The sequence below is a fragment of the Vulpes vulpes genome, chromosome 6 (assembly GCF_048418805.1).
Source record: "Vulpes vulpes isolate BD-2025 chromosome 6, VulVul3, whole genome shotgun sequence".
In the NCBI taxonomy this organism is placed as follows: domain Eukaryota; kingdom Metazoa; phylum Chordata; class Mammalia; order Carnivora; family Canidae; genus Vulpes; species Vulpes vulpes.
The window spans coordinates 48171590-48186755 of NC_132785.1; the positions used below are offsets into that span (position 1 = coordinate 48171590).

General features: G+C 48.3%; 1 protein-coding gene across 6 annotated transcripts in view; it reads left to right on the plus strand.

Annotated features, from left to right (window-relative positions):
- The first annotated feature begins 766 nt into the window (after nt 1-766).
- The window catches only part of FARP1 (FERM, ARH/RhoGEF and pleckstrin domain protein 1), a 283051-nt gene continuing 268651 nt past the window's right edge, over nt 767-15166 (plus strand). For 2 of the 6 annotated variants that reach the window (XM_072760873.1, XM_072760880.1), the window contains exon 1: nt 1733-1982. The gene's annotated coding sequence lies outside the window, so the exon portion shown is untranslated. Of the gene's footprint in view, nt 836-1083; nt 1198-1732; nt 1983-2462; nt 2657-15166 lie in introns of those variants that run through there. The other 4 variants (XM_072760878.1, XM_072760875.1, XM_072760874.1 and 1 more) reach the window with 4 other exon arrangements.

Consider the following 15166-nt stretch of genomic DNA (forward strand, 5'->3'; position numbering starts at 1 on the left):
GAGGTGTGAGAGCCACACTTAGAGAAGCACTGGCCTAAACCCTCTGATCTATGGTTTGTCCAGAGCCACACAACTGCTCAGAGCCTGTCTCTTCTCTTTTGGCCACAAGCTGCCCAACTGCTGTTTCTTCTCAGGTCTGAGGCCGTGTACACGGCCCTTTTGCACTTCCACCTTCATCAAATATGCAAACGTTAAAAAAATACAGGTCAGTACCGCATACTAAAAATTTGTCTCTTTGCTTCTTTCTAGAAACTACTCACACCTGCTGCCCCAGGCCCCCCCCCCCACTTCTAATGCGCTCAGTTGTGTCAGCCCACACCCCACAAGGGGCCCCTGCCCTGCTCCTCTCTGGGTTCAGCTATGGCCTCTCCCTTGAAACCTCTCCACCTGGCTTGAGGCCCGAGAACTCCTGCGAGGCGCAAAATAACCAGGCTGCGGAGCCGCCGGCCTTCAGGGCGGGAACCTCACTCACAGCCTCGGGATCTGTCAGAGGGTCGCTTGGGGTGCTAACCTGCTGCCGCCCGCCCTTTCTCCCCTGTAGGAAGTCTACAGCGAGGAGGAGAGAAGGGGGCACCAGGGGCTCAGGAAGGGGGGTGGAGACGGTGAAGCAGGAGCTCCCAGCTGGAGGGGGGGACAGTGACTGTGCCCCCCCCCCCCGGCGGTCCCAGCCTCCCAGGTCCTGAATCCCGCTCCCTTCATTAAATTCCGCAAACCAGCCTCCAACCTGTTCCTTTCCCCGCCGGGGCTTTGCTCGGGTCCCTGGAGGTGGGGCACGTCGGGGTGGGGGCGTCCTGGGAATCTCCGGGGCGGAGGACGCCGGCCGCGGCGCGGGGAGGTGAGCCGCCCCTCCGGGATCGTCTCTCGCAGCCCAGGGTGGAGCCGGAAGGCGCGAGTGTGGCTGGGGGGGGGGTGCCCGTGGGTCCCCGCGGAGCGCCGCTTCCCGCGCGACCACGGAGGGCCCTGGGTGGGCGCCACGCACCCCCTGGCGCGGCCTCAGGCGCGGCTGCGGAGCCCGCGCCACCGACCTCCTCGCGGCCTCCCGGGGCTGAGCCGCTGCGCCGCTCGCCTCCGCTCTCCCTCCAGCCGCAGGACCGGCGCGTCCGCGGTGGCGCAGCGCGCTCCCCGGCGCTCCCCGGCGCTCCCCGAGCTCGGTTGGGTGGCGCCGCGCGGAGACACGGGCTCCGGCTTCGGGACCGAGTAAGGCGCGATCCGAGGGCGGCCCGCGGGGTCCGGGAGGGGCGCTCGGGCCGGCGGCCCCCCTCCCCCCCCGGCGCACCTGCCCCCGGGCCGCGCGGGGCGGGGCGGGGCGGGCGGGGCGGGGCGGGGCGGGGCGCGCGCAGGTTGCCGACCCGGACGCTGGAGGGGGCTGTGGCTCTCTCGCCGTCCGCGCGGCCCCGGCGGCCCCAGCTCCCCCCGCCGAGGGGCCGGCCCAGGCCCGGGGAGGGCGCGACCGCCGGCACTTCCCGCTCGGCGGCCTCGGAGGCGGCGGGGCTGCGGGCGCTCGGCCGGGGCGCGGGGCGCGGGGCGCGGGGCGCGGGCGGGGACGCGGCCGCCGCCCGCTTGGCGCTGCTCCTCCCCGCGCGAGCGGCTCCCGGCTCCCGGCTCCCGGCTCCCGGCTCCCGGCTCTCGGCTCTCGGCCCGGCGTCCCGGCGGCCATGGCGACCCTGAGCCCGCTCCCCACCCACCCCGCCTGCTCCGCCCTCCCCTCCGCCCCGCGCCACCTCTGATGGCTCGGACCTCGGCCGGCCACCCCCAGCCCCGCTCGCGCTCCCGCGCCGCCGCCGCCGCCCGCGGGTATTAATAGCCGAGCGCCCCCGCCGCACGCGCACCCGGAGCCGCCGCGCCCTGGCAGCCGGGCGCTCGGAGCCGCGGAGCCGGAGCCGGAGCGGGAGCGGGAGCCGGAGCCGGAGCCGGAGCCGGAGCGGGAGCCGGAGCCGGAGCCGGAGCCGGAGCCGGAGCCGCCGGCGCCGCGGAGGTAGGAGGTAGGAGGCGCGGGGCGAACAATGACCGCGGCCGGCGGGGCGGGCGGGGCGGCGGGCGGGCGGCAACTTGTGCGAGTCGGGGCGCCCGGGGCCGACCCGCGGGGGCGGCGGGGGACACGGGGGCGTGCCCGCGGGGTCCTGCCCGGAGGAGGCGGGCGGCGGTGCGGTCGGGCTCCGGTCCGCGGGCTCGGGGCAGCCCCGGCACAATAGCAGGGGCGCGGGGCCTCCGGGTCCCGGGCACCCTCCGCGCTGCGCGCACCTCCGCGGACCCGGGCAGCGGGCTGCGCGCCCCCGCCCCCCCCCCCCGGGGCGCCCTTCCCCCCTCGGCCTCCTCCCAGCCTCCTCCCAGCCTCCAGCCCACCCCGCGCGCTGACAGCGCCGGACGCCGCTTCCGGACCTCCGGCCGTACAGTTGGCCCCGGGGGCGGCTCGCGGGCCGGGGGGGGGGGGGGCGGCTGGGGTGCTTGGGTGCTTGGGTGCCGGGGCGCCGCCGGGTGCAGCCGCTCGCCCACGCGCGGCGCGAGCACCTCGGTAGGTGACAAAGAGGAACACACCCTCCGCCTAAGTTAGATTTGGTCTCTCCTTACCGCCTGCCTTTACGGAGAGCGAACTTGGTGGGTTTTTTGTTTTGTTTTTTTGCTTTCTCTTTTCAAGCAAAAGACACAGATTTCTGTGGTGAGCATTTCGAGGCAGCAACTTCTGATTGTGGTTTTATGATTTAAGTTCCGGAAACTTTAGCTGTGTGATCGGGCCAGACCCTTGAGTGTGTGTGTGTGTGTGAGTGTGGCTTGAGGACGGGTGGGGGGATGCGTTCCCCGTAATCCTTGTGGATTTGGTGTGTCGTTGGGGCCCGCAGCCGTGGGGTCGGTGCAGGACCCCAGAAAGGAGGGAGGTGGGTGGGGCTCACAAAGGAACGGGCCCCTGCTATCACATCAGATGGGCTTCTGGAGAGGTGGACCCAGTGCCTCTCCTCTGGGGCAGCGGAGCGGTCTGCGCTGTCTGGGGCCTTCTGGAGTACCCTGGTGGCCTCTGGCTGTTCCATTTTATTATTGTTAATGCCTTTCTTGCTAGCTTCCCAGGTTCGACCTGCTCGGCCAGCTCTCCCCGGTTTCCCCTGTCCCCCCAGGGCCTGGACTTTTCTGGGCCACTACCTTCCCACCCAGCAGGCAGTCTTCCCAGAGCCAGACCCCTTGGGTTAGGTTTAATGTGTTTTGCACGTGGTGACTTGCCAAGCCCATTTCTGAACATCCCCTTAGCATTGTCTTGCTTCTCTTATTCCCCCTAAACTGGAGTGCAGGAAGAAAGGCCTTTTTGGTGCTGAGAGCTTTGAGGGAGTTGCCTTAAAAATCGCCCTCATTGTTCGATGGGGTGGGTGGGCCCTTCTGATATCTCTCCTGTCTTTGGCTTTCTTCCCTCGTTCCACAGCCTGCTGGCTGGGGGGTTTACCCTCAGCCTTTCCAGAGGGTTGGTCCTCTGGTATGACAGTTTCTGACCATGCGCTTCGTATGTGGGTTCAGCATCCACATGGCTCACTTTATATTCTTGCAGCATCGTTCTGCAGCAAGGCACCAATATTGGAGTTACTCCAAGCACAACAAAACGTTTGTGTTTTTAGAATGTCTGGCTAATAGATCTGCCTCTGGGTAAAATAAATAGACATTATTGGCCAGTGACTGGCTCACCGGGCAAAGCGTTGGTGGAGATACTGAGTTGATGCCTCCCTAGCCCAGGCCTTCCCAGAATCTCCTGTTTCTTTCATGTGGGCAGGAAACTTGAAATAGTTGGTGATGATGTTGTGCCTCATTGGGTCACAGATTCTATAGCCCACCCCTTGTGAATTGGTGCGTGGTTGTTCATTTAGGGAGTTTGTCCCTATGGAAATCCTGCAGTTAGGTTTATAATGTGCCTTCTCACATTGATAGTCTCTTCCTGGAATTTGTATAAGTGATTTCATTCCTTAGGTCATAATAAAACACTAATGCTACTCTGTAGCCAAATTTACCACAAGGAAATTTTAAAAATCTACCCTAGAGAGTTTTCTTCTGGTGTATTGCACTTATTTCATAATTATTTTGAGCCCGAAGGGAACCTGGGTGGATTTTTTTTTTAATATTTTATTTGTTTGTAAGAGACACACAGAGAGAGAGAGGCAGAGACACAGGCAGAGGGAGAAGCAGGCTCCATGCAGGGAGCCCCATGTGGGACTCGATCCCAGGTCTCCAGGATCACGTTCTGGGCTGAAGGCGGGTCTAAACCGCTGAGCCACCCAGGCTGCCTGATGTTTTTGTTTTGTATTTCATTAGAGAAACTGTCCAAGGAAAGTTTAAGAATTAAATACAGTATCGAAAAGGTTGGTTTTTTTAAATGGTGGAATTCATCCTCTCATACTCATTGAGCATAGCAGAGTTTAATTCATTTGGAAAACAATAGAAATGTTTAAGGAGGTTGCTTGCGATAACCATCAGAAGCAAAACCTTTTTCCATCCTAGGGGAGGTTAGAGCCCACTGGAGAAAAGGCAAGAGCCCGGTCTTCTTGTGTGCTCAACACTCTATAGGAAAGATGACATTGTGACTTTCCCAGAGAGTGGGGCAAGTTTTGTGGATTTGTAGGTCCCGAGCCAGTGATTTGGTAGCATTGAGAACTGGGCATTTGAAACCAGCCCCTTGTAACAGGCCTTGCTCATCTCCGCGAACTGCCTCGTGTTTTGGAGAAGTGCACCTTACCCTGTAACCAAAGAAGCTCCAGGAAAGAGAGGGGCCCTTATAATACCCGAATATAGTCGCAGGCTGGAGTCCTTTCCACCCTGGGTGTACAGGTGTATGTACCAGGTAGGCTTTCCGGTTGCGGTGCCTGCCTCTCCCTCATCCCTGGATGCTCGCGATTGGAAGGCGGGCTCTCCGAGCCTGGCTATCGAATGGGAAGCCGTAGGTCAACTTCTTTTCCTGGCTTTTGAATGCGTAGAGTTTCTCCGTCCGCCTCCGTTTCCTCCAGGTTAACCGCTTCCACATGTCCAGAAAGATCAGAGCCCAACGGTTTCCATTCAAATTGCTCGAAGTACTGATTTCACCAGCCCCCTTATGCCAAATGCTGCCTTTGTTTTTAATCAAGAAGCCCCTGGCAAATGTTGATTTTAAAGTGGGAAACTGGCTTTTTTAGGCTGTCCTTGTGCTGGTTTTCAGCAGTTAAAAATGTTTTGCCCATTGGATATGCTAAGCAAAAGTGAGCACTTGATAGATATTAAATATGGTGCCTCTCAGCTTTTGATATTTGTGAACTAAGCCAGGGACCATCAGGTACACCGTGACTAAAATTGAATACATGCTCAGCATTGGCTGGGACCCTAGCTTGGGATGGTGGTTTTCTTATTTTAACGGGGGATGGAAATACTAGACAAACGAGAAGATTGGCAAGTAAGTGTTGTGGGAATTCATCATTTGCACTGAATTAATTTCATGTGTAAAATTGTCATATTTATGCATACATTTTCAAACAAAGGAGCCAGCGGCCAAACCAGATTGCTTTTAACTCTATTATGACAATATTTCTTACCACAAGAGTAATGTCACTCTGCACACAGACTTTGGCTTCCCATAAACGTATCTTGTAAAAGAAGGCTTGTCAATCCAGTATTATGGGGAGTTTCATTTTTTGTTCTCATCCTGTTAACTCAGGATCTAGTATAGGCCTGGCACATAACACTCCCTTGGGAAATACTCGCAGTGAATATATAAACCTCATTTTTGATGTCTTTTCCAGTTAGCATTTAAAGTTTTTTAAGGTTGCTATTCTGGGAATTTGAAAATTTGATATTTGATTTTGTTTCCGTTTCATTCTAATTTAACAATTTAAATTAACCTTTAGGGGGGCCTGGGTGGCTCTGTTGGTTAAGCATCTGCCTTTGGCTCAGGTCTGGATCCCAGGGTCCTGGGATGGAGCCCTGCATTGGGCTTCCTACTCAGTGGGGAGTTTGCTTTTCTCTTTCTCTCTCTGCCCCCCCCCCCCATGTGCCTTCTCTCTCTCTCAAATAAATAAATAAAATCTTTAAAAAAAAATTAACCTTTAATGCTGGGTAACATTGTAAAAAGACTATATCTTTTTTTAAGGAGACTATTCAAGCTTAGACCTAACAGCACAAAGAAGAAAGTAGAACTTCTCTGAGAAGCTAGCTTCTGGGAGAATTTTCCTTCTTCCTGGCGTACATTTTCTATAAGTTTTATTAGTGAATGTCCGTTGGTGGTAGCATCTGTGTTTGTGTGCCTTTAAATATCTTTGTTCTGCAGTGATAAATGCCCTGGGTGTGCAATTCTGGATTGCTGTTGTATTAATCGACTGTCTCCTCGTTCCATTGTTGCTGCTGCAGTGTCAGCTCAGGCTGATTGTTTTTTGTGAGTAGTCTGTCTTTTCTCTCTGGCTACCTTTTATTTATTTATTTTTCAATAGGCTTTATGCCCAGCGTGGAGCTCAGTGTGGGACTTGAACTCATGACTCTGAGATCAAGACCCAGATGCTTAACCAGCTGAGCCACCCAAGCGCCTTTCTGGCTGCTTTTAAGGTTCTTAGGAGTTCTGCCCTTTGACTATGTCAAGGTACAATTTCTTTTCTCCTTGATTTAGTTTTTTTCTTAGGTTTTATTTATTTATTCATGAGAGACAGAGAGAGATAGGCAGAGACACAGGGAGAAGGAGAAGCAGGCTCCACGCAGGGAGCCCGATGCAGGACTCGATCCCAGGACCCCAGGATCACGACCTGAGCCGAAGGCAGATGCTCAACCGCTGAGCCACCCAGGTGCCTCCCCATTTTTTAAAGTTCTCCTTGACTTTGACCCCCTTCCTCTCCTACACTTGTTCTTCCTACCTCCTCCCTACTCTTCCCTCTCTACTCCTCCCTCCCATCGTCTTACCAATCAATGTCTTTCTGTTGCCCAGTGGCATTTTAGGGCCTGGGCATGTCACCATCTGTCCACTCCTTCACCTTTGGCCACTCTGGTCATTTGGTTTGGGCTATCATGCATGAAGTGCTGAACAGTTGTGAACAAGTCTTTGTGTGGAGATCTGTTTTTATCTCTGGGTCTTACAACAAGTATATGCATAACTTTATAAGAAGCTATAGTCCCAAGTGTTTGTACTGTTTTCCATTCTACCAGTGACATCTGAGCATTCCAGTTACTGTAATCCCCAGTAAGCATCTGCTGGAAAATTGTGTCTTTTTCATTTTAGCCATTCTGGTGGATGTGTCCTGGTGTCTCATTGTGGTTTAATTGTATATTTCCCTGATGGCTAATGGTTGCTTTTCATGTGCTTATTGGCTATTTGTTTATCGTCTTTTGTCTATTAAATCTTTTGTCTTTTCACTTGTTTTTTGTCTGGTCATTTCACATAGCTTTTGAGGATAATTGACATGATCAACTACACATCCTTAATGTCATTTTATTTTATAGTTGTGGAGATTATATATTCTAGATACAAGTTCTTTGTTAGATCTGTGTATTGTGAATATTTTCACCAGTCTGTTTTGACCTTTTTATTTCTTGATGGTATCTTTTGAAAAGCAAAAGTTATCAGGAAAACATTGTACATGATCTAATTATTGAGCTTATTAAAGGCCAGGGAATTTATTCAACGTTGGAAAAATAACACATTTTTATGTGTAAGGCTTAGGCTAGTGTTGCTCTTTTCAAGAGTTTGACTTCCATTTACTTTGAGGGTGATGGAGCAGTTTTATTCTTTCCTAACTAAAACTTAGTTGAAGAGACTTAAACTTGCAAGAGAAAAATACCAGCTTATTTTGAAAATCTGAGGAAACAAGGGTTTAAGATTATGATCAGATAAATTTCTAAAATCCAGAGCTGTATTTTTTTTTTAGTACACAGAAGAATTATGGGAAAGAAATATTTTTGAAATCAATACAAAAATGGAACCCTAGGGAAAAGCAAGATGTAACATATAAATTTTTTAAATTTTTTATTTCTTTTTTAAGATTTATTTATTTACTTGAGAGAGAGAGCGAAAGCACATGTGCATCAGGGGAGGGGCACAGGGGTAGGAAGGAGAGAGAATCTCCAGTAGACTCACCACTCAGCGAGGAGCCTGATGCAGGGCTTGATCCCATGACTCTGAGATCATGACCTGAGCTGAAACCAAGAGTCAGATGCCCAATCGACTGAGCCACCCAGGCAGCCCAAGATGGAACATTTTAAAAAGAAGGTGGAATGGTGTATGTAGGTAGTTATGAGAAGGTTTTAGTTCTTCTATTTTGGCAGGAGTTATTCTTGTTGTCTCTGTTTTCTCCTCATTTTCTGAACTAGATAATAAACATTATTTGGTCAGAAAGTATATTTTCCTAATTTTTGTTTCTCCTGCCCAGAGAAGGTAAATAAATATTGGTTGATCTGAATTAAAATATGTGTAATGAACACCCCATGACATTTGAGAATGTGAGAGGTAGAAGGTGATATCAGAGGTAGCAAGAGTTGGGAGTGTAGGCGCTGGAACCAGGCGGCTCTGCTGTCCATGTTTGTGATGTTGGGCAAGTTACTGGTGCTCTTTCTCTGAAACCTGAGGGGAACCTTTAAAAGCACGTTTGTCTTAAAATTGTACAATGTCTGGCTGATAGTTTAAGCCATCATCATTCACTTGCCTCAAGGAATTGTAAGGGGCTCCCAGTTTGGTGTCCCTGCTCACAGTATCATCAAGGACCCAGGTTCTTTCTCTCTTTCCACCCTGCCATCCCCAGCATGTTGTGTTTCGTACTAGGGCTTGTTGCCTAGTGGTTAATTAAGCTGCCGCCCCCTAATTAGCTATTATGACTAATGGCTGCTGCAGCTTCATCCTCTCACACACCTGGTACAGTCAGGTCAGTAATAGCCTAGGCTTCTTCAGGCTCCTTTCATCATCAAGCCAGATCCTTCCCAGGAGCCTCCAACATCTGGGATGTGTATGAAGGGGTTTCTGGGGAATATTTCTGTGCCCTTAAAAAGAGACCCAAGGACTAGGCTGAATGTGATGCCTAGCATAGCAGGAGCCATAGCAGCTATGTTGTGGTCAGCCTTGGGATGAAGGCAAGAGGATGATGGAGCTGAAAGATGGGACCAGAGTCCTTGTGGGTGTCACTGAATCATCGATCTTCCTGCACCTGAAGCTTAGTATTCTTTTTTTTTTTTTTAAGATTTTATTTATTCATGAGAGACACAGAGAGAGAGGCAGAGGGAGAAGCAGGCTTCACGCAGGGAGCCCGATGTGGGACTCGATCCTGGGTCTCCAGGATCAGGCCCTGGGCTGAAGGCAGCGCTAAACCGCTCAGCCACCCAGGCTGCCCTAAAGCTTAGTATTCTAAAGAATACTGGGCTTCATGTGCTAAATAATAACTTTACTTACTTTCTAGTTCTCTTATTGCCATCCAAAGCATCTTGGCTGATACGTTAGTTGGAAGATTTTATCTTTCTTCTGATGTTTACCATTATCTCTGAGAAAACATGTTTCTCTTTATTAATTATGTGGGAAGTGACTTAGTGGTCCTACCAAATGTCTGTGAGAGATGAACTGTTTTTAAGGGCTTTAGGCATTTGATATTGTGTAAGTGTTGCAACTAAATCAACATGAATTTACCTTCTTAAGGTGTCCTTGTAGGACATCTGTTTAGAATTGATCATTTGGCAGTTTGGATTACAGGAAATATTTTGAGAATAACTTCATTTCTTGAAGAAAAATGATGGCAGAACCCGCCATTTTTGTCAACCTAGAATGCCATATACTAAATATTGCTTAGGAGATTTTTTTTTTTAAAGATTTTATTTATTAGTTTGTGAGAGACACAGAGAGAGAGGCAGAGACACAGGCAGAGGGAGAAGCAGGCTCCCTGCAGGGGGCCTGATGCAGGACTCGATCCCTGCACTGGGATCACGCCCTGGGCCTAAGGCAGATGCTCAACCACCGAGCTACCCAGGCGCCCCCGTTTAGGAGATTTTTGAGGAGACATTATTAATCAGAGATTGTGTCTCCTTTACAATCCTATCAGAGGTTTTGTTTCTCTGCCATCAGATCTTATTGGAAGCCAATGTACTAGTGGAGTGAGCTACTTGAAAACGTCAGGATTTGGATAAACCAGAGGTTTACCAAATTAAAAAATTAGACACAAATATATGTAAGGAAAAGTTAAATGATTTTGTAATAACTTTAATATTAAGCAAATGAATTGAATGTAAAATATCCAGGTGAGTGAAATACAGACTCTGGAGCAGTAATATTTCTATTTCCATTTAATTGATACAACTTTTAAAAAGTTGTTTAAAAAAATCCCCCTCAGCCCCCCCTCCCCTATTACCATCACAGTAGCCAGCTGACCAGGGTAGTTTGCATATTCAGTGCTGTTTTATTTTTACTCTAGTTTATGTAAGGGCTTATCAAGTCAACAGATATTTATAAACATCTGTGTTGAATACATTAACTACCATTGGTTCCACAAAAATAAAGCTCAGTCCTTGTTCTCAGACCATGGCATCCAGGGTGGATGGGAGAATTGTCGAGGTAATTATAAATAAAAGGTAAAATATGACAACTTTGCAAAAGTTATAGTAATGGTGGAAGTTTCAGGATAGTAAGACAGTGGATCCTGATTGGAAGAAGTGGCAATTGAGCTGAGCTTTAATTAAAGAAGTATGTTTTTGTTTATTTTAACATTCACTTTGTAGCATTTTTTTTAAAGATTTATTTATTTTAGAGAGAAAGCAAACGTGTGAGTAGGGGGAGGGGCAGAGGGAGAGGGAGACTCTCCAGCAGACTCCTGGCAGAGCTGGAGGTGGGGCTCGATATCACTCCTGTGATTGTGACCTGAGCTGAAATCAAGACATGGAGGCTTAACCCCCTTAAGCCACCAGGCGCTCCTCATAGTATGTTCCTGTAACAGGATTAGAAAGTATTCACATATAAAACAAAGTCAAAAATCCCTTGTAATCCTGCCATTCAAAGATTATGAAAATTAAAAGTTGGTTTATTTCCATTTGACTTTTGGCAACATTTGGTATATTTCCAATATTTTTTACCTGTGCATGCGAACATACCTTTTTCATAATTTGAGAGAATGATGCATGTACACTGAGAAGCCACTTTTTCTGCTTTCACATTGAATGTTTTCTGAATTGAGTTTTCTTTGAAATGAAAATGTTTAACGCCTTTGTGATATTACTCTTACGTGATTCTATGTAATGTAACTAACATTACCCTTTACCAATAATTTTTTTTTGCTTGCAGTATTTTGCTGTATTGAACCATCTGTACATAAATCTATGGTACGAGTATCCCTAGGTCTCTTGTTGCAAGGGACAGATGCCTAGCTTGAGCCACAGGATGCAGAATAGGGGTATTTCTTAGTTTTTAGTACCAACCTTGGAAAGGGCAGAGGTGGATGGATCTCAAGCATAGAGACCCACATTCAGAGTTGGCCCCCATGGGGTGTCTCTCATTGTATCTTGACTATTTTTGCAAGGTATCACTTTCACACTTTGGGTTACCCTCTCCACTGGCATTTTGGTCAGGACAGTTTGGTGATGGTGGTGGAGGTGTAGGGGAGGGCAGGACGTATATAGCATCCATGGCTCCTGCCTTAATATCCAAGATTCCTCTAGCCACCCTAGTGATTCATCACACATTTGAGCGCTTTCATTCCCCCTGGGAGAAGTGCTCAGATTGCTCCCTCTATGATGAAGTATGGTGGGATCACCTAATGGAGTGTGAACCTCCCCCGTCACCTCCCAGAGGAGGCCTCTTTTTTAGGCTGCAAAAGGGACCACTCCTCTGGTGGGGGGTGTGTCTGGGGCAGGGGGCCAGGGAGACGTATGATAGTGCCCAGACACCATTAGCCTTTCCAGATGGATAGGATTGATAGGCAAACATAGGGAGGAAATAAAACCTTCCTGGGGCAGGGACCAGCAGGGGAGGGACTGGCAGAAATATAAAAGCGAGGCCTCTGCCCCACTTCCTCCCAGGGCCATGCAAAGCTTAGCAAGTTCACCATCACATTAATGCTGTCTGTGCTCCAAGAGCAGCAGCTCTAACCTAACGATTCCTTATGAGGAGTGTCATAAGTCATTTGTCACTTGTAATGTATTATCCCCACAAGGATGTTCCCTCGTAGTCGAATGCATCTTTCAGAGTGGGAAAAAAAAAGGGGGTAGAGCTTGCTCAGGGCATGTTTATAGCATACCTGGCCTATAAATCTGGAGGTTGAGAAAGACCCAAAGTAGAGCCAGGAGCCCTCCAGTAGGCTAGAATGGGCGCTGTGCATACTGCTTTATTTTCTTCTAACGTGAGAATTTTTACCTGCTGACTTTTCTCTGTTGTTGGCGGAAGCACTTAAGAAGCGAAGGTGCTAGATCTTTGCAGCCCTGATCTCCCCCCACCCCCAGCAAAACATTTGTAACACATCCAAGTCTTGCCTATTTTTCATATTCCCAATTAAAGCAGTGCCTATTTCTGAATTCCATTGGCATCCCTTTCAGAATAGTGCAGTGCTTCGAGAGCTCACAGGGAGGGCGGAGGATGTAGGGCAGGGGTGCCATGCTGGGCAGAGCTGGTTTCACACAAATGGGTAAGGAATTCCTCCCTTGTCACCAGAATTAGTTCCTGGAGGTCAGGTTAGGGGCCATGTGCCCAACTTCCCTTTTTTCTTCCAGGTCCTTAGAAAAGAGCCTCTCTTTGATAGATTAAAGGAAAATCTTATCACAGATCATAGGCATGGGGACATCACAACTCTTTAAATTCTTAATGTCTTCACAAGTTACAAAGAATAAAACTGATCTTACTTTTTTAACAAAGATCCATTGAGCCCCTTTCAGAAGGTAGGTACTGTTCTTGACATTCACATCAGTGAACCAAACAGACACAAATCGTTGTCTTCAAGGGGATCATATATAGATTTTTTTTGTCCAAAAGAAGACATTTCTGGGCAGCCTGGATGGCTCAGCGGTTTAGCGCCGCCTTCAGCCCAGGGCGTGATCCTGGGGACCCGGGATCGAGTCCCACGTTGGGCTCCCTGCATGGAACCTGCTTCTCCGTCTGCCTGTGTCTCTGCCTCTCTCTCTGTGTGTCTCTCATGAATAAATAAATAAAATCTTAAAAAAAAAAAAAAAAAGCAGGGGCCAGGGGATTCATTCTCAGCCGTAGAGGAAAATAAGGAATGGTAATTGAAAGAAGGCAGTCTCTTAAGATACAAATCACTGATTCAATAACTTACTTGTAAAAGTCCTTGGGATCAGCAATTTTTTTTTTTTTTTTTAAAGATTTGGAAGTCAAGAGGGCCCTTGGCCCTGAGAATGATTTAAAAAAGGATATATCTCTTAAGGGAAAAGGGAGTTGAAATTGCTTCAAAAGGAAAGTACCTGTGCATCTATTTTTTTAAAAATCAAGATTTAGTGAAAGTGACTTTTTTCCTCCTGTATACAGTTCTGTGAGTTTTACCGTGTGCACCGATTTGTGCGAACAATACCATACTCAGGACATGGAACCATGTCAAACAGCTCAAAAATTTCCACATTGTTCCCACTTTATAGTCACTGTCTTGCTTCTCCAGCCTCTGTAGACACTGGTCTTTGCTCTGTCACTGCTGCTTGGTCTTTTACAGAACAATGTATAAATGGAATCGTAGAGCATGTAGCCTTTTGAGACCTTTTCAGTCAGTGTGACATCTTTGAGTGTCTTCTAAGCTGTTGGGAGCATTCATGATTCTTTCACTGCCATGGTTCTTTCACAGTATTCCACTGTATGGGCGTACCAGGGTTTGTGTAGCCATTCACTTGCTGGAGGATATTTGGATTGTTCCCAGTTAGCAGGAGTTATGAATACAGTGTCTATAAATGTAGAGATGCTATAAACATTCACGGGTAGGGTTTTTTTTTAAAGATATTTTAAAAATTTTATTTATTTATTTATTTATTTATTTATTTATTTATTTATTTAGAGTGCAAGCAAGTATGCGTGGGGGAGTGGCAGAGGGACAGAGAAAGAGAGAATCTCAAGTAGACTCCTTGCTAGAGTGGAACCCTTTGCAGGGCTCGATTCCACGACCCTGAGATTGTGACCAGAGCTGAAACCAAAATTCAGATGGCCAACCGACCGAGCTATCCAAGAGGCCCTCACACATAGATTCTGATGTGAACATAGTTTTGAATTCTCATGGGCAAATACCCAGAAGTGGAATCCTCACCAGCTCTTGATATTATGAGCATTTTTCATCCTAGCCATTGTAATAGGTATGTAGCAGTATCTCAGCATGGTCGTTTATTTTGTTTTTTAAACAAAACATGCCAAAAACACACCTTTAAAAATGAACCCTGTCAGCTGCTTGTTTTGTGATGGTGTAGACCAAAAAGAACAATTGTGTATATAAAATCCCAAAGTGTAATAGTGCCAACAAGAAGGAGATATGTTTAATCTTGGCTGTGCTTATCTCAGAGAACTGATAGGGTGTATAGTTTTGATTTCAGTAACTATTTTGTTCATTCTTTACGTGAATATATAGTGATAATAATTCAAAAAAACAATGATAGAAATTACTGAAAGGCAGTGTAGGTATGGAGAAAACACAGGCTTCAGGGCATGTATTAATTATCTATTGCTGCATGCTGAATGACTCCTAAATTGAGTGACTTAAACCAATAGTAAATATTGTCTTGAACAGTTTCTGCAGGTCAGGTCTTTGGGGGTGGCTTAGTTCCTGTCTGCACATTTGCAGTAAAGATGTCAGCTGGAGCTGTAGGATCTGCTTCCAAGGACACCCCCCCCCCCTCCCCTTGTAGCCTCTCCTTGAGCAGGATGCTTGAGTGTCCTCACAAGATGGCGGCTCGCTTCTCTCAGAGTGAGTGACTTCTGAGGAGTCCAAGGTAGATGCTGCCATGACTTTTATGAGCTAGGTTTGGAAGTCCTACACTGTCGCTTCCACAGCATTTTTTGTCACACAGGCTAGCTGTGATTCCAAGGGAGGGCACTACACAAGGTTTGGATGGCTCTGCACAGGGCTGAATCCCAGGACCCTGAGATCATGACCTGAGCTGAAATCAGGAGTTAGACACTCAATCCACTGAGCCATCCAGGTGCCTCTCCTTTTTTTTTCCCCTTAACAACATTTTCTTGTGTCTAGTTTACTCTAGGAATATAATATAGAACTTATAAAATATATGATAATTGACTATGTTA